Source organism: Plectropomus leopardus, chromosome 7 (assembly GCF_026936395.1).
Source record: "Plectropomus leopardus strain MGB_pleo_1.0 chromosome 7, ASM2693639v1, whole genome shotgun sequence".
NCBI lineage: Eukaryota > Metazoa > Chordata > Actinopteri > Perciformes > Serranidae > Plectropomus > Plectropomus leopardus.
The window spans coordinates 27110578-27134681 of NC_142182.1; the positions used below are offsets into that span (position 1 = coordinate 27110578).

The 24104-nt window shown below is 40.2% G+C and overlaps 1 long non-coding RNA gene across 1 annotated transcript in view; it reads left to right on the forward strand.

Annotated features, from left to right (window-relative positions):
* Nucleotides 1-24104, forward strand: part of LOC148189209 (uncharacterized) — a 132956-nt gene that overhangs the window by 92293 nt on the left and 16559 nt on the right. The window contains exon 2 of the long non-coding RNA XR_015776892.1: nt 11251-11382. This is a non-coding gene — a long non-coding RNA (uncharacterized LOC148189209). The remainder of the gene's footprint in view (nt 1-11250; nt 11383-24104) is intronic.

A 24104-nucleotide genomic window follows, 5' to 3' on the forward strand; every position in this document is an offset into this window, starting at 1 on the left:
GAGGCATGGAAAGAGACACTGCCACTCCACAGGTTTAGCTTTGTCATTCACACAACAGCCTCATTAGCTCACCGACACTGCGTGTTTCCACTGAAAAATGGCCATTTAAAGCATTTCTACGAGGTTAAATTATAATAGAACTGTGCCATCAGGAGGTTATGCACGTTTGAAATGAATGGGATCTCAGCCCTAAATAAAACAATATATGACTTAAGTTTGAGTCAGGGGAAAAATGACAGAAATGCATTTACCCCTGCACCTATTTTTTCTTCAGTTATCTCAGATTTATCTAAATAATACCAATGATTAATGAAGCCATGAAGCAGTAATCCTACAAATCACTAGCATTAATTTTTGAAAATAAATCAACATCTGGAGGAAAAATGGGTTAATTGCAATGCTTCTCTGAAACGAAGTTCCAACCACTTTCACACATAAGCCCTGAGTGTGAAGCAGGACAATAAACACGTTCATAAATCAACCAATGAATATTTGTCTTCGTGTAATGATTACAACCTTTCAGAGATGGCTATTCTGGTCAAAAACAGCCTCCAGAAGTGGTTTGAGCCGTCAGTTTTCAGTCCATGTTGAATGTTTCTCGGATGCATTTACGCCTTTTTTAAGATCAGGTAGCTATCCAGTCTGCCTAATTTGCATGAAACAACTGAATGTAAATGGGTTTTTTGTCAGGGCTAATTGTTCCAGCTACTAATTTACATTTTAAAATCCAGTCACAAAAGTTAATCTTTTGCTTCACAGAGCAAAGCTTTGGCCTTATGGGATCCTGACACTTAAAAATCACACCAATCGATCAAAGACTGCCTGTTAAAACTAACCCAAAACATTCCCAATTTGAATTTAAATGCAGGTTGGTCAGAGACTGAAAACACATAAGCCTTTAAATTACTCCAGCAGCACTAGTCGTGTTGTCCACCGGATGTCCTTTAAAAACTCTGGCTGTTCACTTAATTTCCCAAAAGGCTTTAACAGCAGACAAGAAGCGAAACTCCCCAGTGATGGAGGCTGCCATTTGAAATGGTATTTGTTGTCCTCCTCAAGACCCATTTAAGATGTCAGCTCAAGAGCCTCAGTTGAAATCACAAAGGGAGAAGGTGATGAAGTAAGAAAGAGACCAGAGGAGTGCAACAGAGCTGCAGAATAGACACTGGCTATTGTACTGTGCTGAGGGTTTATCTCCTTAGAACCTGAATTGCTGGGAAGAACTAAAGTGTGGCCTCTACTTTCTCTGCTTAGATGAAGGGTCACTTCTAACATTTAACATGAAGTAATCCTTATAAATTACAATTAATGTCTCTTAAATGCTGCCATTTTTTTCTTCATTTAACGTATACACAGATACATTTGAAAACAGCTTTTTCTATGCGTTTTCAACTTTTGTCCGTGTGCAAACAACACAGATTTGCATAAGAAATAGGTTTTTTTTTTCAATCTGTTCAGATCCAAAAATCCATTTGTGGTGGCAGATGGTTAAGTTGTGGCAACCCGCCACATATAAATGAATGTGTGGGGAAGCCTGGTCACACATGAGCAAATGCAGGTGAATGACCATAGCCTGCGATACTCGTGCTCAGTGTATGCAATGCAGGGTGTGACGCACACAAAAGTTAGTCTAATGTTACCTTGCTAATAAAAACTGTGAAATATGATTTCATTGGTACATTTTTTATTTTCTTATGTTCCAGGCCTGTTTCCAGAGATACTGCCAGCCAGACAGCATTGATTATCTGGGTCAGTTGGCATTTTTCATGGCCAATATCTTACAATATTGGCTGGTTAGATAAAGCAACAATTACTGTGTCCTTCACACATGATTCTGTGCTAATGGTCAGGGCTACTACATTGCCTGTCAAAGTTCACCAGATTTGATGATGCAAATTTGCTTTGCCACTGGAAGCGAAAGTTTCATTTGGCCCTTCACTCACACTGAATAGAAGTGAACGGGAAGCGAATATTCATCAATGTTAATTTTGGTAATGTGTGAACTTAGGTTGGGGGTGGGGTGGGGGCTAGGCCTGAAACACAAAAGGTGTATAATCAGCAATTTAATATTGTCCCAAATAACTGCACTTTTTACCCATTTGAGTTATTATAGTCCCATTTGTTTAAGGACATTTTTTTGCCTTTTTTAAAAACTATATTTGCAAAACATTTTTAATAGACAAAGCTGGAAAGTACTAAGAGACTAACACATTGTTGGTTTTGGTCTTCCCTTGACCATTTGAAAAATAGATAATAACTCGGGCCTTATCCTTTAAATAAACACAGTTGGATAAGACATGAGCTCAAGTGATGCCAAACAGCGTTGTGTTGTTTAAAGTCCTTGTGTGTGTCAGCTGCCACTCCACACTCTGATGCCGCTGTTCCTTCTAGCCAGTCAAAGGGGATTAGTGAGTCCGTCAAATGCCTTTGATCAACAAACAGGCTTGAAAGGGACAAGACACTCTACTTTCCCGCAGCCAATTATCTTGAATGAGCTACCAGGACAATGACAAAGCTAGTGCCAAAGCAGTCAGCTCCCTCTACTACATGCTTATCATTTGCTGTCACAGATAACATACCATTACAAGGTCACAGCACCGAGTCACTGCAGTGTGCTCGGTTGTAAATACTGAGCTTTTGAATTAGAAAGCTCCAGCTGACATTTACTCTTAAATAAAGTTGCTTTTTTAAAAATATCAGGACAAGACAGAACCTTTAACAATTATTATTTAGAACAGTTACAAGTGAAACTTTTACTGTTTTGTTGTAATGGACACTTTACTACTGAATATCTGACAATGTATCTGATAAAATTTAGCCCAATTAAACTACTCGCAAAGGCTCTCAGATAAGATTGATGTGTTAAGGCTCCAAATCAGTGTCTAAATGCAATAATATCTTCACACTTACACCTGCTTAAAAGATTGTAAACCTGAACAGTATGTTGCCATGAAATTCAAAGAGCATTTGAGAGACATCTATTACCATGGGACTTCAGGAGACTGTTCCTATTAAGCTGCTTTGGGAGTTTTTAGAAAATAAAAATAGACGCCTCTGTAACCTCAGTATTGCTGATAGGTTTAGAGAGTTGTTCTGATTTTGTCCTCAGAGGAAAAATGGCCAGAAGGGAAATTTACAGCCCCTTGAGAGTCAGCCTTACTGATCCTGCTTTAAGCTTTTATCTTGGGCTTGCCCTCGTGCGTTTACTTTTCTCAGAGTAATGTCGTCTGTAAAGTCAGAATAAAATGATTTGTTGTATCAAAACAGAAATGACACAGTGGCTAAAGAAGTGCAATTTTCTTTCTCTTTTTTTCTGAAATAAATCTGGGTTTAAATTGAAGTATGGTCAAATCAAAGCTCATTAAAGCTGCACTAAACTGATGACTGTCTGCTTAATGTTCAGCTGTAACCACGGACATATCCTTCAGCTCCCCCAGCTGAGAGACAAAAGGACAGAGGCTGACCTTTAACCTCTGCATATGTGACATCATTACTGCAGACAGGAGAGTCCTGCCCACAGGCGTGGACATTGACGTGTGAGGGTGCATTTGTGTCATCGTGTGCGGGCGCATGCATTTGTAGGAAAAACCTCCCTGTCCAAGCGGGGACACATTATGTCCATCATTATCTAACACGGATGAAAGCATTGCTCGTGGAGGACACAGTCTGTCTTGTTTTGCCTGAGTAACTGCTTAGACCAACCACAACAAATGTCGCGCCTCAGAGAACATCTGAGCAACTAGAACTCATTACCAGGTACGGGTCATGAAGGGCAGCTGAGTTAATGAAGAGTTTTGGGGGCTTTTGTTTTCTTTTTTAATCAGGTAAAGCCTGCAAATAAGAGGTCAAAATGTTTCTGACTTTGTTTAAGGCTCTCTTGACTGATGACTGAAAAGAGGTATATATATATATATATGTGCTTGAGAAATGGCTACTTTGAAAGTAATTTTATTTTTGTGATTTTTTTTATGCTTTATTTTATGCTTTTTTAATGTGTTATTTTTTTTATTTATTTTACAATATAATTACTTAGTTATTTAAGTAAGTAATTCAATGCTGAAAAGATGGTATTTTTTTTATAAAACTGAGCTGTCTATGCAGTAGAGAGATGCACATACTTATAACATTGATGTAACATGACCAGAGACAACAGAAGAAAAGTGGTATGTCATTTGCTTTTGCTCCAAAGATAGAAAACATAAAACTATGACAATGCACTTTGCCATACTTTACCAAAAAATCTTACGTCTGTGGTTGACTAATGTGAGCTTGTCTGTTCACATTGACTCAAAAAACAATTTGGTAGCCAGCTGATAATAAATTATCTCAAATTATGGATAAACTGTGCACTAAAATGGTTCCGAAGACATTTTGGGTGAGAAATAGGACTTGCAGTAACAGAATCTTGGTTTATATTTGATCAGCACTGCTTAGTTTTAAAGCTTAAACTCAGTTTTTGTCAGCCTCTGTTTTTACAATACATTAGGCAGTATGGCACCTACTGCCTGTTGTATCACAGCCAAACAGTGCACTAAATTATGTTTCTGAAAACAGACAAGAAATGGGCAATACAATACAAGAATCTCAGTTTACATTTGATCAGCTGCCTTTTTTTCCGTTTGAGTATGGTTTGAGAGGGAGAGTGGGGCGGGTTTCTCTCCAAATCCGTCTCAATACTATTTGTGTCCCTGGTGGCTAACATGCAAAAATGTGAAGGTACAATTTGTAGTTTGAGCAGCAAGCCTAAAGCCAGTGAAATGTGTCATTCACACATGGCAAGAAATGCATAGAATATTTGTTAGGCTGCTTCTGTAAATCCCATGTTTGCCAATAAAAAAAAAATGGAAAAAAAAGAGCTCAATGTGATAGGCATCAGATATCAATACATCTCTGAAGAAGAGGAGAGAAAACATCATAACACTTATTTTAAACAGCTACTTTTCTCGCAGCACCATTCACAAAAATCTTCCCTATGCGTTATCTGTGACATTTCCAAACAAGTTAAAATAAATTAAATATCAGATATTGTTATTTTACCATCTTCCTGGAGGTGAAATAAGCAGGGTCACCAAGCATCCCAGTCTCATCAGTGAACAATGAAACCAGAGGAAAAAAGTTTTGTCAGCCAACAAAAAAAAGAAGCAGCCACAGGTGTTGTAATTTTAAAATCAATATCCAAGCAGGAAAAATGAGGCACAGAGAAATTGATGTATAAAATGAGGCATCGTGGATGATCACTGGTTTGCTTTTCATGCATTTCTGAAAGGATTGTCCCTTAAAGTAATGACTTTGCAAATCCCACTTTTGGGGCATGTTTTGGAGGAGATGAGTGGAAATAAAATGATTGGCAGCAGAGGAGAGGAGGAGGAGGAGGAGAGGCCAGTAGGCAAGTGCATGTTGTGTCACATCAGTGAACTAGCTGCAGACTGTAGGGCCTGTCTGCTGTAGCTGAGAGGAGTGTGTTCACAGTTCAAACACACTTCAGGGAAGCCTAAAATCCGTTGACTAAGCACAGGAGTTGTGCCATTGGCTGTATTTTTTGGATACTGATAACAACTTGACAGCTGACAGAAGCTGCAATGATGAATGACAGCACATTTAAGCAACTGATTACAAACCCCGGACTTTCATGCAGGAGTCCAGTGTTCGCTTCCCGTCTGATTTTGTTTTTTTCTGCACTTTACCATGTGGCTCCTTTTCCTAACCCTAATCCCCTAATGACAGCATGTGCGTTTGTTGACGTTCTGGCACTGGTTGCCGTGTGCTCTTTCTGCCTATACATAACCACGTGCAGCCTAATCCCACCATGTGCTTGAGTTAACATCACAGTAGGGGCATCCCAGAACGTAAATAGCAGCCGCAGAAGGATACCTAGAGCATATTATGTGGATGCGGACGTCCTCTGCAAATCAGCAGTGTGTGACGACTTGGGATGCAAATGCGTTGAAACATTATATGGACAAAAGTGACTCTATTCAGTGGCATTCTTAGGATTTAAGAGGATAAGTTGACTTTCTTTGACTGCTTGTTGTGTGAGGGCCAAGTAAGAGCTGGGGTAGCTGACCTGCACTTTTGCAGTGAACATTAATACAGTGCCGGTAATTTATATCATGAAGAAATTGTCAGACAAAGGGGAGTAAATGAAATAATCTGTACATTGAAGGAGACGGACAGCTTTAACAACATGGAGCATTCATTCAGCTCTCACTTGGCAAGTTGTGACAGCTGTTATATTCATTGTGGTAAGAAGCTGTTACAATGTCTACTGCGTTTCCCAATGAATCCTGATGTAAACTCTGTTATTTTCTCCTTCTGAGGATTCCTCCAGCCAAAATCGTTATAACACTTATTTAAATGACACTCGCTGGCAAGGCCATCTTTAGCTTGGCTGTGCCAGAGGTCTTCCAAGGGGCTCCATTAGTAGACTCCTCATAACTGTGTTTACTTTGGTTCTGATGCATATGGGGGATGCAACTTTCCCAATGCTCTTGTCTCTCCATCACATGCTGAATAAATTATCCACAAGTGATCACATTCCAGTAGTATAATTATCACTGTCCAACACCAACACCTCAGCAGTTTCTTAGCAACTGCTATTGGCACATTTTCTGCTTTCCTCAACAGCAGTATTTTCCATCTAGTTGAAACCAGACTCATTGCTCGTGCAATTTATGAAATAATGCCATAGGGATTATTCTCAATACAAATGTACATACCGTACCATACTGTAATCAAAGCTATTTTATTGATTTAACAGTTACTCCTATTCTAATGTCATAACAAACATTTCTGCTCTCTCTCTGTTCAACACATCTCTGGAAACATTGGCTCTTGATGTGAGAGAATAAAAAAAAAAGAAAGAGATACAACAGCTCGGTGCACACTGGTTGGGGAGATGAAAAACCTCTGGACTGTGCTTGTTCATTATTCATCCACCCTTTAGAGCTGGCTTTAGAACTGCATGTCAGCATGGATGGCAGGCAAGCACCGCAGGCCACAGGCTGACGGAGTCAGCCTTGGTCTTAGTCAATGAGCTTGTGGCTCAGATGGCTGTGTGGACGGCTGCCAAAACAAACAGGAGGGAGAACAGAGCAGGGACATTGTTGAGGTTTTGTTTGGGAAGGTTTCAGATCAGTGGATTGCCACTTGGAGAAGTTAGCCTGTAGGCCTAGAAATTAAACTGAAGGCCCAAAACAGTAGGAAGTCACTTTTTCATCTTTGAATTCCCTTCACGTCTCAAGAAATGTGAAGATTAAGCAAATTAAACTGAAACAGCAGCTTTGTTAGAGAAGTAATTCTTGCACACAATATGCCAACAAACTGTTGTGTGACTGGGGGATTAACTCAATGCTGGAAAGCTATACAAAGAGAGACTGAAAATACCAGAAACAAAAAGTATTTTGTGTTTATTTTTTGGCGTACTATGTAACCATATTGAATTGTTTATTATTTAATTTATTGGCTGAAATTAATTAACAGTATCTGTTGGGAGTTTAACGGCTCAGAAACTGAGACCTCAGTGCCACTGTGACCATTGTAGGTGCAGCCAGGTTAGTTCTTCTTACATTACATGGCAGAGCTCTCAGGGTAGCTTCAAACTTTTCATTTACAACAGCATCACCTAAATTTGTTGATTAGCAGTGTGAGACAAAAACAGATTGAAAGGCAGTCCTTCTCCTCCCCACAGCTTTCAGGCAGCCTCCCACTGCAGATTCAGATTGTGCCAGAGTATTAACTAATACTGTGAAGTGTTTATCAGTGCGTAAAAGCAACAATACTCAGTCGTAGAGAAAACAGAATGATATGATATGGTAAATAGTTTGAGCCCCCAAAAATGTGCTTTCACATGTGCATTTTAGTTAGTCCCTTGTGCCTGAAATCTGCAATTAACAGGACTTAACAGGTCAGAGTTTTATGATGCAGCTACACTGACATTTGTGTTAATTTTTGTTTTTTATTGACACTATGCCAGTATTTGTGTGCCTTAACTGTTACAGTAAGAATTATGGCCATTGAATATTCAGGTTATTTAAAATAAATTTAAACAACAACAACAACAACAAATGCAGGTGGGCACTCAAAAATAGTGACACCAATTCAGAGTCTGACCAATTGTCTCCCTTTCTGTTTCTGAGTGATGGCACTGAGTAATGGCCAGCCAAGTGTTTTTGCGTGACATATGATGTCACAGTGAAGTTGACCTTTGACCTTGTGGATATAAAATGTCATCACTTTATCATAATATCCTTTTAGATATTTTTGTTCAATTTTATCATAATTAGGATATGAATTTCTGAGTTGTGGCCAAAAACATGTTTTGTGTGGTCACAGTAACCTTTGACCAACAAATTCTAATAAATTAATTGTTATGTCTAAGTAGATGTTTGTGTCAAATTTAAAGAAATCCCCTCAAGGTATTCATGAAATTTAAAAATCATGAGAAATAGATAACGCAAGGTCCAATGACCTTGACCATGACCACCGAAATCTAAGTAGTTCATTGTTGAGTAAACATTTGTGCCAAATTAAAAAAAAAAAAAAAAAGAATGACACAGACAATTTCAAAGTGACCTTGACATTTGACCTAAGACCACCAAAATCGTTTCAGTTTATCCTCAAGTCCAGGTGAAAGTTTGTGCTACGTTTGAAGAAATTTCGTCATGGCATTCTTTTTTTTTTTAATCATACTTTTTATTGTAGTTTCCTTTTAGGGCAGTAACAGATCAAATCAAATAGTTACAAGCATTGTGCATTTCTCAGATTGTAACAAGAAGAAGTAATAAAATGTAAGGGAAAAGAAAAAATAAAAACAGACACAAAAAGACAAACGCAGGTAAAAAAAAATAGATTAAATGAATAGATAATAGTAATAATAATGATGATAGTAGTAATCATAGTCAAAATAAATAAATAGTTAAGTAAAATTTAACCAAAGAAATGAAAAGAAGAAGAAAAAGTAAATAAATGAGTGACGTTAAAAGATGTATAAACATGTACACATAAATAGTAAAAGAGAATAAATAAATAAATAAAATAAAAAAATAATAATGACAGCAATAATAATAATAATAAATATAAGAAGGAGAGAAAGAAAAAAAAAAACTCAGGAGGTCTATATGCAAAATGCAACAGAGACAAAAGGATACAATGTTTAACAATAAACCCCCATCCACCCCCCACCCTAACCTGAATCAGTTCCATCTGTCTGAACCATTGGGCTCCAACTTAATGTGATGGCTCCGAGAAAAAAAAAAAAAAAGGGAAAAAAAGGAAAAGGATGAATGAAATAGAATAAGTTGAACTAAGCGCTAATTTATACTAGTTTCCCTGGAATGTGTCAGGAACGGCTCCCAGATTTCTGAGAAAGTGTCCAAGTCGTTGTTTATTTTGTATATGAGACGCTCATAAGAAGCTGTTTCTGCCAGAGTGTTAAACCATTCTTGATAAGTTGGAAGGTCATTATCTTTCCAATGTCTCAGTATTACCCTTTTAGCGGTAGAAATAGCAACTTCTAGCCACTTCAAATGTTTGACCCTAACTTCTTTGATATTTTTGGTGACATTCAGGAGACACAAGCTTGGATTAATGGTTATCGAAGTTCCCAGGTTGTTACTGATTTTCTCCATAATCTTTTGCCAAAAGGCAGTCAGCGAGGAGCAGCTAAAAAACATGTGCACTATGTCGCCTGGACTGGAGTTACATCTCCAGCAGGGCCATCGCTTTTAACTTTGCTGGGGTAAAATAGATCCTATTGAAGATTTTATATTGAGTCAGTTTTGATCTGGCGTCTTTCATAGGGAGGATCATCTTCTCTACTAGTGTGTCCCAGTCATTATCGTTAAAGGTAGTCCCTAGATCTCTTTCCCACGTTGCTTTTAATCCTCCGGTGTTTAAACTGTATTTGCTCGTCATGGCATTCTTGAGATATCACGTTCAGGAGAATGGGACAGACAGACGGATGTTTTAATGTTTAATGTCTAGCTTGCTTGCCCAATTGTCGCACTTGTTTTTAGCAGTCAGTTAGCTACAAAACTTTTGTTAGACATCAATAAAACATTACCACCAGTGCAATAACTAAACATTGTATCAGTCTTATGGCTTGTGTTTTGTCAGTCAGTTCAGCTCTGCAATATTCACCCTGAAAGTGTTACATTATGTTCTGTGTTGAAATTGCAGGTACAGATAGAAATACATAAAGTTTCTTGTAAAAGTTCCCTGCAGTTAAAAAGGAAAATTGCTCCTTGAGAGTTAAGGTGATCACACATTACAACACACTTGGGTGATCATCTTGGCTGCCCTACAGGGAGGCGGCGAATAGGTGGTGATGTGCTCTAAATTTAACAGTTAGCAATTTGTCTCCGGAGGAGGCCATTTATCGCACCCGATGACTTTAACACGGTTGTCTCAGCATGGACTGGTGTTTGAATGAAATCCAGATTGTGTGGAAGCCGCCTCCTTCACTTCTTCATGTTCTATCTATAATCAAGTGTCTAGCTGCTCTTTGGAGGAAGCATTCAAACAGTAGCTGACGGCTCAATCGACACAACAGCCAATCTCCTGTTCCTGCCTCTCTTTCACATCGGATATTAAAGTTGAAGGTCTGCTCAGTCCTGTTTTCTTATCAGTGCACCATGGAAACTCGGCTTTATCGCTGTTCATGCTTATACTGACTTTTAAGAAGTCACTCAGATACACATGTGTGTGATACCAAACAATTCATCTCCTCCTGGTAAATTGCTTTTTCACAATCTGATGCAAAGCTGTTTGAGATTTTGACTGATTTCCTGTTAAGCTCTTCACCGCCAGTCCTGTTTACACAAAAGAATGACAGAGATGTCCGAGTCAGACATTACAAATGCTGTTTAAACTGAAACCACTTGTGTCGCCTGCTTTTATCTAATACTGAATTTGACATTGATAGTTCATATTTCGCTTTGATCTGCACTGAATTGATGTTAATAATTAAATAAAATAATGTGTATTATATATAACAATTCTTGTATTATAACACTTCAATCCTAAGCATTCACTCATACACTCACCAACTTCAGTTTTTTGTAGAGCATGACAAAGTCGCAATATATGGTTTACTGTTCAAGGTTGTTCAAAGGCCAATGGCTGCATGGGATTGTTCAAAGATTCATAGGGTTGACATCCAGATTTTTAGTCAATATTCATATGCTATGCAGCTTTTTTTCTATAGCATTTCTCTTCATTGTATTTAATGCCTGTATTTCTGCTCAACTGCAGACAGGACGAGACTTACTTGGGAGGGCTCCACAACACCCACAGTGAAAATGGACTATGAGTGTTTTACAGAGGAAATCCTGCTTGGAACAACATTTCCCAAAGACTGGGCCTGCTGCGATGGATCAACCTCAGGTAAGCAAGTTGGGTGGCAGTGGTTTCCACCTGGTTGGTGGTAAAAGGAAAACAGGAGGAACAGAATATTTGTGATGATGTCATAAAATATTCAAGCTTCATTTAAAAACCTCAATAGAAGCTTTAAATGTAAAAAAGATAGATGCTCACTATAGTCAGTGCCTGAAATAAACTTTTTGACTCATTTGACCAAGATTCCTGGTAGATGAAAAACTCCACCGGCCATGCATATTTTTTACCGGCCAAAATAATAAATTGCCTTTTTTTCTTCCACAGAAAAAGTACAGCTAACGCACTGCTGTTGACAATGTCAGGGGCAAAAAAACCCAAAAAACATTTTGGTTCATACTATGGGGCCCTTTGTGTTATTGTTTCATAACCCTCATCAGTATGAGTGCAACACTACCCAGCAGCTGACTGGCAACAAAAGACATTTTAGCAAATCAGCCGATGTCCCTTACCATAGACAGAGCTGCAGAACTAGTAGCGCTTGAGACGTCAGGTTTCGAAGCACCAGTGCGAGTGTGTGTTTGCATGTGTGACACAGGAGCAACTTCAGAGCAGCAGAGCCTTGCACGCCTATAAACGACACCAAAACGCAGCACAGACTCTCAGCATAGTTTATTCATAGACTAGAGTTTGATACTTGACTATTTTAATACAGACGTTTACCCGCCAGTGTGTCTTGTTCGTTAAAATGACACTAAAGAATAAACCTGAATCCTAACTGGCCCGGTGTCCAAAGGAAAGAACAGTGTGTTCTTTTAGAAGATGTAAATGAAGTTAATCTCTTGTCTGTTCAATGTGCTGACTTTACAATTGCCACATTTTAGGATGCTAATTTGTAATTGATCTAGATGATTTGGCACAACTCAGGCTGTCTCTCTCAGTAAATGGGATTCTCTTGAGAAGCTTCTTCAGCGTTTAATTAAAGGCTGAGCAATTAAACTTTTCAAACTCAATCACAGAAAAAAGCTGATGGACTAAACACGACCACCAGTAAAAATAGTTTCACTGTTTCACTATATATTACACTAATCCTTAAGAGTTTGTTTCAAAAATACTTAAAAACCTCGACAACTGACCACATGCAAAGCATTTATTGATGGATTTTAGTTATAAATTAAATAAATTTTAGTTATATTATTACAGTGATAACATGCAGGTTATGTTATTTGTCATGATTGAACACCAAAGACGCATTTTAATGTGCCAAAGGACCCATTTTAGAGCAGATTCCCAGAAAATACATCATCAGTAATATACAAACAGAAGTATGGCCAGATGGTGTTGTTGCTTCACAGTTTGCATCTCTTACTGTTCATACTATTACCAACTGGTTTAATTTGATCCATAGGCTTTACTCAGCACGAGCATTTGTTACATAAGCATTCAGATGGGTCTGCTATGCTCCATACTTTCTGGTTGGCATTAAAGTCTCTGTCTCCACAAAAACGTAGAATCATGTCAGTGTACAGTTCCTAAACTTTGAGCAGGTTTCATTGAGATAGTTTTCTGTATTTTATCGAGTCTTAATCAAATTTTGATTTTTCTAGGGCTGCAACAAACAATTTTTTCATTGGAGATTAATCTGTCAATAATTTCCTAAATTACTCGTTTATCAAATTAGTTTCTTATGTATGGAAATCAAGAACCAGTTCTAGTTGATAACGGCTTTCAAACTGTCAGAAGCATTAGAAATTGTATGCTTACCTCTCCTTTTATCAATGCTGGCATGTTTTTCTGACAGTTACGCGTTGCAAACCAAATTATGTTCAAACTCGTATGTCTGTGCTGCTGAAAACTTGCAACCAGAAGGAGTCATGGCAGAGGAGAAAAACCTGCATTAAGCTTTGCTTTATTTTACAAAGAAAGACGACAACAGTGTTTTTTGTAAAGTCTGTAAAATAGTCATTTTAAGTATGGGTAGAAACGCCAGCAATATGCTGAAACATCAATCTCCACAACATGGACTGAAATTCTGGGTATGCTGTGTATTTAACACTCTTGGGGGTGAGTGCCACAGCTTTTTAGTCAGTGTCCTAAATTAACTTTTTGACTCATAGGCCAAGGTGGCTGATGGATGAAAAAATCCACTGCCCAAGTATATTTTTTTCACTGGCCAAAATGATCAGTTGCCTTTTTTAGGCAAATTATTTTCTTATCAACAGTCTAGTCAGGTCTTTTACCTTGACATGACTGCTGTCTTCCTGCAGTCTTCCTCAGAAGAGTCACATAATGTTGTTGTGACATGTCCTGTCAGCTGTTTTATACAGGTTTGGTCATCCTGTCAGGTTTGACAGTACGTCCATGCCCCTTGTTGTTCTGAAGTTTCTTGAGGACAACATCCCAGGTGTGGGACAACATGTATGCCCCCTTGTTATTTATTTATTTTTTTCTGTTTTGGTACAAACCCACCCAAACAGTGGGTGGCCCGCTGAAATTTACTCACCAAACAAAAAAATGCAGCTGCCTTTGGCACTCTGCGGAAGTTCATTCCAGACCCAGTTTCTAGTTGCACATTTGTTACCAAGGCTAAATATTAATGTTATAATAATGCTAGCACTACGTGGGCAGGTTTAGCAGATTATTATCAATTATCAAATTAGTTTGTATTGTGTTTTACAGTGGCAGTGTTAGAAAGGCATTTCCATTTGTCGAACAAGATTTCGCTTCAAATTCATTCAAAGAAACCTCTTTTTTTTGTCATTTTCTCTGGTCCCTGTCAGAGCCTAGCTTCTGAGATAATGTTTGCCCTCTGTGTTTAGTAGGTGGAATGAGAACCTGTCTGACAGGAGATTTGTCATGGATGTTGACCATGTACTGACGCTCCATCACTCCCGGGTCTCTGCGTGGGTGTCTGTGACCTACCAGACCCGGACGCAGACCCAGATCAGCCTGCTCTTTGGAAAATAATCACCACGCTCACCGGAACAGGTTGAAGGTTTGGACAGAAATCCAATAATAAACTCTGCCATGTCCTTCTTCCTACATTCTGGTTCCTGCATTGACATTCCCCATATGTCAATAGATCCACTTTCTGATAGAGCTGACTTAGTGGTGTTGACACTGAAGAGCTTTGTACAGGAAATGTCAAAATCGGCTGGTTGCATTGACTGGCCTTCGGCCCCCACTGTTCACATTGACACAAACAACAATTCTTTTGTTAGCAAAAGATCATAACATGCTGAGTCAGTCAGCAGAGTTAAATGGGAAAACTGTTGGAGACTTTGGAATTTCTATGGAGTGTTATTTTTAACTAATTTTATACAAGTGAAAGCAAGCTCCATTTACAGACAGGGCTGGTTCATGACATGTTCAGGATGAGTCCAAGTAAAACTGTCAGTATAACATGCTTGATATTTGCAGCGGGATGTCTTGCAGATTGCATCTGATCCGTGAAATTTAATATGAGCCTCTTAAGCAATTCAACTACTCTTGGGGCTACACAGGCTAATAAGACACCAACTGGCAACAGCAAGGACTGTGATTGGTCAGTTTTAGCTCTGTGTGTTTTTTTTTCCGGCAAGTTTCTGATACTTGTAGAGATTGTTTATGGTGAAGAGAGGGAGTAGTAATCGAGTCATTTTCAGTAACACATCAGACAAAGCTGCAATTGCAAACCTGCTCGCTGTGATTGCTGCTCTTTTACACAGTAAACAAAAGAAACGTAAACAAGGCGGCAGTCTCCTATTTAGTGACGAGACAAAGCAAGCCTTCCCATCATTGCTCTATATCATGAAATGAATGAAAAAAAATGAAAGCCATTAATTTAAGTAGGATACGGCCCAGAGATGAACAATACATCCATCTGGTGTACAGTATTAATGGGTGAAATCTGACACCGCAGTGTAAATCAAAAGTGCCTTGCAGAAATCAAAGTGCATGTCTACTAAATCTATGTATAATACAAAAAAGAAGACAGACATCAGTTAATGATAAAGAAATGACAGATAAAAAACAGCATGGAGAAAAAAAGTAAATACATGATGCTTCATCTCAAAAGTGCCAATTACTATTGGTGACCAACATGATACAGGCCCAAAAAAAGTGACAGAAAAACATTCTTTCCTTTTTTGGTTTGTGGAACATGTGATTTCAGAATAAACACTATGACAGCCCTGAGACCTGCTGGACCCCAAGGAGATCCATTTATTTGCCACCAGAGGAGCATATATGATTATGTCCTCTAAATTTGATTTGTACGGAAGGAGAGATGGATAGCTCTTTAGATGGTTTCCTAATTATGTTTCATGGGGGGGCAACACAGCATCAGTGGGAATGTACTTGCCTTGCTGTATTTAGCATTCTGTTTCAGTATGAATTATGCATACCATATAAATGTTAAAGTGGATTAAGTGCCAAGATTAACACAAATTAAATTAAGTGAAAAAATGTGTGGCGTGTAGTGGAACACTTGTCATCCTAATCTTAGACCAAATGCTGCCAGTATCAATATTAAACACAATATTGTTTTTTGTTGTGTCAGCCTCCTATTAGATTTACTTCTCAGGTCAGGTAGAAAGCATTGTCAATGCAAAGTGCACCAAAAATAACTCATTTTGAAAAAATGTTCGAGTAAAAGCTTTCTTTACTTGCCTAAAATAGATTTTAATCCACTGAAAAATAAATGACCGTACATCTGAAAAGTGACAAGTACCAACTTCAGTACCGCTGAAGTTATTTTATGTTCACAGTTTATGAGTTGTGACACTTCACTGCTTCTCTAGTAATAATGTTACTTTTATTTTGAGCATATTTTTATTTTACATGCTGTAACTGCTAGGGATGAGCCAAATACTCGTATGAAACAAGTAGCAGGCGCAGATAATGTTAATGTCAATGATAATCGATGCAAGATGGCGCTGTGAGTGCGGCAGCCAGTTACAGCGGCTCTTACCCACTTTCTGTGTTTTTTAGCTATTATTGTGGTTTTTCTTTTCTTGTTTATTTTTTTTCTTTCAAGTGGTAGTACTGCACTTGCACAGCACAACTATGCATGTACAAATGGCCACGCTATTAGTCTGTTTTTTACTTGTTTTCGGACTTTTAAAGTCCGCATCTGGAGACCCGTTCAGCCACGGCTCCATTGTTTACACACGGGAACAGCTGTTGGCGCTGCGCCAGGCCAGGACACCGTCTTGGGAGAGACCGGACATCCCCGCCGAGCTCCGTAGGAGGACGAGGGATGCAGGGCAAGGTGAAGCGTCGGGAGAAGAGGAGACGCTGGCAAGCCGACGGTCCCGTCCATCATCATGGAAACGTGAGGTCTCTTCCAAACAAGATGGAAGAGCTGACAGCGCTGACCCGGCTGCAGTGGGAGTATCGGAGTGCAGCCTCATGATGTTCACGGAGTCATGGTTGAACGAACTCACTCCGGACTCGCTCATAACTTTGGACGGGTTTCATCTTGTCAGAGCGGACCGGAGCTGGAGGGAGAGTGGTAAGAAGAAAGGCGGGGGCCTCGCGATGTATGTGAACGAGAGATGGTGTAATGCTGGACACGTTAGCATTAAAGAGCAGCGCTGCACGAAGGATGTTGAACTGCTGGCGGTTAGTTTGCGCCCTTATTACATTTGCCGAGGAGTTTTCGCATGTCATTGCGATTACAGTGTACATCCCCCTCGGCTGATGCTGCTGCTGCCTGCGAGATCATCCACAGTGAAGTGTCCAAGCTGCAAACATCCCACCCCAGTCTCTGATCATCATCTCAGGAGACTTCAACCATACATCGCTCTCCACCACTCTCCCAACATTCAGCCAGTATGTGGACTGCCCCACTAGAGACAATAACACACTTGGACCTACTGTATGCAAACACCAAGGATGCATACAACTCATCACCCTCCCCCGCTGGGTCGCTTCAGATCACAACCTGGTGAGACTGCAGCCCATTTACATACCTATGGTGAAAAACAACCCCGACCATACGGTATGTGAAAAAGTGGTCTGAGGAGGCCACTGAGGCGCTGCAGGACTGCTTGAGACCACGGACTGGGATGTACTGTGCGCCCACACAATGAGGACATTGACACCATTACACACTGCGTCACAGACTACATTAACTTCTGTGTTGAGAACACTGTTTCCACCAGGAAGGCATGCGTTTCTCTAACACAAAACCCTAGGTGACCCCTGAACTGAAGGTCCTGCTGAAGGAGAAGAGGAGGGTCTTTGGATCTGGGGACAAGAGGGAGCTGAGGAGGTGCAGAAGGAGCTGAAGAGAAAAATCAGGGAGGGAAAGGCCAGCTATAAGACCAAGATGGAAACCTACTTGCAACAAAATAACGCATAGGAGGTCTGGAGAGGCCTCAAAACCATCTCTGGTCACAGCAGAGCAGGTGAGGGACCTGAAGCAGGAGACCAGGAGTGGGCAAACGCAGGCTGAACCTGTTCTTTAACAGATTTGACTCTACTCCCACTCCTCCCCCCACTCATCAGAGCACCGACCGGCTGGCTCTTTTTTCACACCACCTCAGCTCTCCGTCAGCCCCATCACCTCCACCACCACCCCTCATCAGCCCCTCCTCCGCCACCCTCGGCCTCTCCATAACAGCTGATCAGGTGAGAAGTGAGCTGAAGAAGCTGAAGGCGAAAGGCCACGGGTCCCTGATGGCATCAGCTCCAGACTCCTGAAGGACTGTGCAGATCAGCTCTGCCTGGTTCTTCTGCGCATCTACAACCTGAGCCTGAGTCTGGAGAGGGTCCCAGCGCTGTGGAAGACCTCCTGTGTGGTTCCTGTCCCGAACCAGCGCACTCCCAGGGGCCCAACCACTTCAGACCTGTGGCCCTCACTTCTCACCTGATGAAAACCATGGAGAGGATTGTTCTCAGAAACCTCCGCCCCCTGGGTGAGCTCACATCTGGATCCACTGCAGTTTGTGCCAACCGGGCATTGGAGTGGATGGTCCTCTACCTGCTGCACAGATCCCTGACTCACCTGGGAGGACACCGCAGCACTGTGAGAATCATGTTCTTTGACTTCTCAGTGCATTCAACACAATCCAGCCTTCACTGCTCAGGGGGAAGCTTGAAAGAGCGAGTAGACTGTCACCTGGCTGCATGGACCATCGATTACCTCACCGACAGACCGCAGTTCGTGAGGCTTCAGGACTGTGTGTCGGATATGGTAGTCTGCAGCACAGGGGCCCCTCAGGGGACAGTGCTCTCCCCCTTTCTCTTCACCCTGTACACTTCAGACTACCACTACAACTCTGGGAGCTGTCACCTCCAGAAGTTCTCCGATGATACAGCCATTGTTGGGTGCATATCTGAGGGGGGACGAGCTGAATACAGGACCGTCATCACAGACTTTGTCAACTGGTGTGAGCAGAACCATCTCCAGCTCAACGCCAGTAAGACAAAGGAGATGGTTATTGACTTCCGGGAGGAGACACCCAGACTACACAGGTGAACATCCAGGGTCTGGACATTGAGATGGTGGAGACCTATCGATACCTGGGTGTTCACCTTAACAATAAACTGGACTGGTCTAATAACACAGATGTCCTGTACAAGAAGGGCCAAAGTCGTCTCCACCTGCTGAGAAGACTGAGGTCCTTTGGAGTGCAAGACTCTGCTCGGACATTCTATGACACTGTGGTAGCATCTGCTCTTTTCTATGCAGTGGTCTGCTGGGGAGCAGGGAGCACAGATCGGGACAGAAAGAGACTGAACAGACTGGTCAGGAGGGCCGGTTCTGTCCTGGACTGCTCCCTGGACTCCATTGAGGAGGTGGGTGAGAGGAGGATGTTAGCAAAGCTCACATCCATCATGGACAACCTCTCACCACTGCATGAGACTGTGGGGGCTTTAAGCAGCTCCTTCAACAGACTGAGACATCCACCCTGCAAGAAGGAGGCGCTACCGCAGGTCATTTCATCCCATCCAATAAGACTCTATAACATCAGCATCACTGGCTGAATAATTTGCACAACAAATTTTTGTAAATTCTATTCTCAAATCCATCTTTTGTGTACATACTTATTCTATTACTTACTTATTATGTGTACATACCTTTTTCCTCTATGTACATACTTATTTTATTTTATTACTTATTTATTGTTATTTGTTATTGTATAATTGTATTGTGAAAATTATTGTTATTGTTATTTTCTTTGTTACATTCCACTTTCTCTTTTTCATGCTGCTGTAACATTTGAAATTTCCCCCAATGGGGGATCAATAAAGGAATATTCTATTCTATTCTATTCTAATGTACAAGGATCATCGAGTGGCCTAAAATGTGTCAATATCTGTATTTGTGATGAAAGACAATCCTCATTCGGGGAGTTGAGTTCAATCCAACTCCTGTTAAAAATGATCTGAAGCTCATCCTGAAATTGCTTTGTAAGTTGTATTATAATAAATACCAAATATAGCAATTTCTGATCAATCCATATCACTTTCCAGCTTAAAATAACAACTTCTAATCAGGTCCAATCCATTTTTCTCATGCTCAATAAAGAAACTGATACAGATACAGAAACAGATAGGAGTGTACTTGTGCAGCCCTGACTACAAGTAATCACACAAATATCTAATGTTTTTGGTGTAAATGATTTAATGCTTTGTCTTCTTACAAGTCTTAAAATAAAATAAACTTGTGAATACCAAATGTCTGTAATAACAAATAGTTTTATTCGACAATAACAAAGGCGAATACATGACTGCAGTCACTTACTACAACTGGGGGGAGTAATTTAGCTAATGAGCAAAATATTCCGAAATGTCCATTTAAAGTAAATAGCATGTTTAGGAATCATACAGTTAAGCTAATTTATTTTTACTGTCCCATCTGAAAAGTTAAGGACGATTTCAGCAGAAATAAACCAAAACTATATACAGTAGATAGGCGCAACTAGTTTTCAAATTGGTGCAACATGACCAGAGAAAACAGAAAAAGGGCTGTGACATTTACTTTATGTCAAGAGGAAGAAAATGTGAAACTACCAGAATACAGTGGGCCACAGAGGGCCAATAAGAGATGAGTGAGCCTCACTCTCAATCTAGACACACAAAGTAGGGATACTTTGTGTGTCTATTGTTAGGGACATACGAAAATATGGAAGTAGAATCTGTAGTCTGAGCAACAGCCTGAAAGCCAGCAAACATCATCTGGATAATGTGAAACTCATCCACCGGCGCATTTGAGCTGATAGGTGAGCAGAGAGATCTGGGCACTGGTAGTCAGATGGTTATGATACAAAGCCAGTTGAAAATCACCAAAGTATGCCTTAAATTTTGTACTGAGAATCTGAGTGACGAAGCACAATACACATATATTTTGAGTAAAATGTAGTATTGGAAGCTCTCTAAAGAATATCACAAAAAGTGCAACATGTAGGTCCAATGACGAACCCTTGCTTGCAATATTCGGGCCTGTTTCTTGTGAAAGAAAACAAGCGCATCCTTGGCCAAGACAGTCTGTTCACCACTTACCCCGCAGTGTAAAACACTCTCTGCAGGCACGGTGGTGGCAGGAATAGCAACCAGTGCTTGGCAAGGACATTGAGTCTCTTGAAACAGCTTTCCTTCCTTTGCCACTAATGAAGTTCATTTTAGTTGGGAATGGCTTTTTAAGTAAACTCCAATATTTAGCTCTGTCTCTGTAGCACAGTAGCCTTTCATTAAAACAGTGCTAATAAATCGCAGCAGTGCTTAGGAACTTGAAGAAGTTTCCTAAACATCTGCACCATTAACACCACCAATCAAGCCTGTTTAAACAGACTATATTTAGAAACGTATGTTTAAAGTATGGCTTAGTTTTTACTTGGCCAAAGTCACTTGTGCAAACTTTGTATTATCTATTTTTAAAAATAAAATTTAAAAAAACATCAGGATGCGTGCCTGATAAATTGATTACTCATACATTGTGTGAATTCAGAACTTTTTCACCCTTGAAAATTCTGGAGTTTAGGAAAGTAGGTACCTCACACTCCAAGTTGTTTAACACCCCAATGTTTCTCAAAAAAAAAACCGATGGTGTTAGATTAGTGCAAGCAACACCAGAGCCCATTTTTAGCTGGCTCTAACAAGTGGCGAGAGGAGAACAGATGAGACACAGCATGAGGGGCCATGACACAGTGGAGTCAGACGTAGTGCTTTAATAAAATCCCACCTGATGTCCCAACCTCAAAAGCCTATCCCTTGTTAAATTTTCCCGGCTGAGCCCCAAGAAAAGTGGCCTATGTCTCACTTTATACTTTTCTATCACTCAATTATTGCAGAGCTTCTCAGCAGTGCTGTGACAAAATACCATCCAGGACACAGCACTTACAAAAAAGCCCTTTAAAGTCCCCCTCCAGTGTATTTCAGCATTTTTAGGAGGGAATTTCTTCAATGAAACAATGAAATCAGTAGAATTTGGTAAAGGTCAAGGTTACAGTGACCCTCTCATTCTTGTGAATCAGATATCTCATGAACGCCTTGAGGGAATGTTTTTCAAATTTCACAACGTTGACTTGGACTTAAGAGTAAACTGATTCGAATTTGGAGGTCAAAGGTCACTGTGACCTCATAAAGCATGTTTTTGGCCTACAGTGTAAGCTGTAGGTCATACATCATCTTTCAAGCTTACGCAGGTGCTCTGTCCAAAATATAATGAATATTGATGTGAACTAACTGTTCAGCTCATCTTGTATTTTACAATAATTGTAGCAATATAGCCTCAGCTATAACAGTTTCAGGACATTTTGAAGGTTTTCACAGTGCACAAGCACCTGCCTCTGACAGATTTGGCCGCTGGGAAGTGTAAAACTTTCAGCCCAGACACAAAGGACATCTCTATGCAGCAACAACAGAAAAGTCATGTTTGAGAAAGAAAATATGAAAAGAATCACAGTCCTGCTCAGTATCAGAATCAGCTTTATTGGCCAAGTATCCTTACACAAACAAGGAGTTTGACTTCAGTTAGTTTTGCTCTCAATGTACAGGAAATTAAACATTAAATATAAAAGGAAAGGAAAAAAGAAAATAAGAAAAAGCTAATATGTACCAGTCTCTGTGCATAATAGTGCAGTTACAAGTAGAGTAGTTTGGCATCTGTGCTGGGAGATGAGGTGAGAGCGACCGAATCTGGTGGACGGTGCACCTCCTAAATGTGCTTTTCTGATGGCGGACCTGGGCAACATGTCTGTCCATGCTGCTGTGCGCTGTTGCTGGCATGCAGTGGTGCGTCTCCTTGTTGCAGCAGCAAGTCAAGCTGCGCCTCGCCTCTTAAATAACCGACAGCTGCAGCAGGAGGAGACAGTGAAGAAAGCGAGAGAGAGAGAGAGAGAGAGAGAGAGAGAGAGAGAGTGAGTCGGTGTGATTTGTTAATTCTTGTCTAATTTTTGTGGCCTGTTAATCAGTAAATAATTTAAATTTATGGCTGTATCTCTGTTATCCAGGCTGTTGTAGCTGCAATCTGATTGCCATGGTATTTGTTACATCTCATTATTACTACAACGTCTTTTTCTGTTTGAAAAAATAATGTTAACCGACAGGAATTAACACTAACTGGAGGGGGGCTTTAAATTGTGAACATAATTAACATCCCACAGAAGGACCCTCTTGCAGCGGAGTTGTATGTTCATGTGTTCAACTAAAATATAATTAAACCTTGCAACATTTTCTAAAGCATTTCTACTGAAACACCACACCTCAGCAGACTGCCATTTCAAATTCAGTGAATACTCCACCCTTTTAACATTGCAGCACTCACTGTAGAGCACATTTTTTTTCTTATGAGCCATTAATAATGAAATCACATAATAATACCGGACCAGTAACTAGTGTGCCACTTTAGACAATTACCCATGTATTAGTCGTCCTTGTGGAAGCTTCTTGTCTTTGATGGGCACAAGCAATTATACTACACAATAAAACATTCAAATTGGCTTGATATGATCTTAGTCTTTGTCTTTATCAATGGATGTGCCCATTTAGACAGAGAAATGTTGCTCATTTCCTCTGACTAATTGCTTTGAGGAAGCTTGGACCTGCTATGCCGTTATAATAGGATTTCAGAGGAGCCATTTTCTAATGGATTAAAGGGCTGGTTGGTATAACTCACTGCCTTCAGTACATGCTTCTCCTTAAGTCTGTCTCATTTAAGAAGGTCAAGATACCTTAGAGAGGCTGGGACCCAGGGAAAAAACTATTTTATACTATCTAACCACTGGAGGTTTTACTTCATCCCCTGGTAAAAGTGGGTATATTCTAGAAGTGCTGGCTCTCTAATTTCTGCAAAGCTGTGGTATTACATGAAGATAAACAACATGTGTGTCAGACTCGATGATTCACTGCATATAACTGGAAGTCTCTGCAGCCTTTATGGAGGATTACAAAGAATTACACCATTAGCGAGGTTGAGTGGGGGGGGGTCAACATTTGGTCACACAGTAATTTCCAATCAAATCAGAATTCTTTGTGAAGTTTACTTATGATTAAAGTGGATATATAGGCACACTTGTTAAAACTACACACTATCCCAGCTCGGCCTGAGAGCAGGCAATAATCTTGTCAAAGAAATCCAATTAAAAGCACCTGGATCCTGAGGAAACAGGGGAGACTGGTACCTTTTAAAAAGCTATTTCTGAGAGCCGCAGGCTACTGGGGGCTACCAGTGCTCTGCTCCTAATAGTGTGAAAGGGCTGGGGTTCCCTTCTCTAACAAACAAAACACACACTGACACGTGTATAACTGAACATGTAAGCACGCCAATAGATAGGGACATTAGG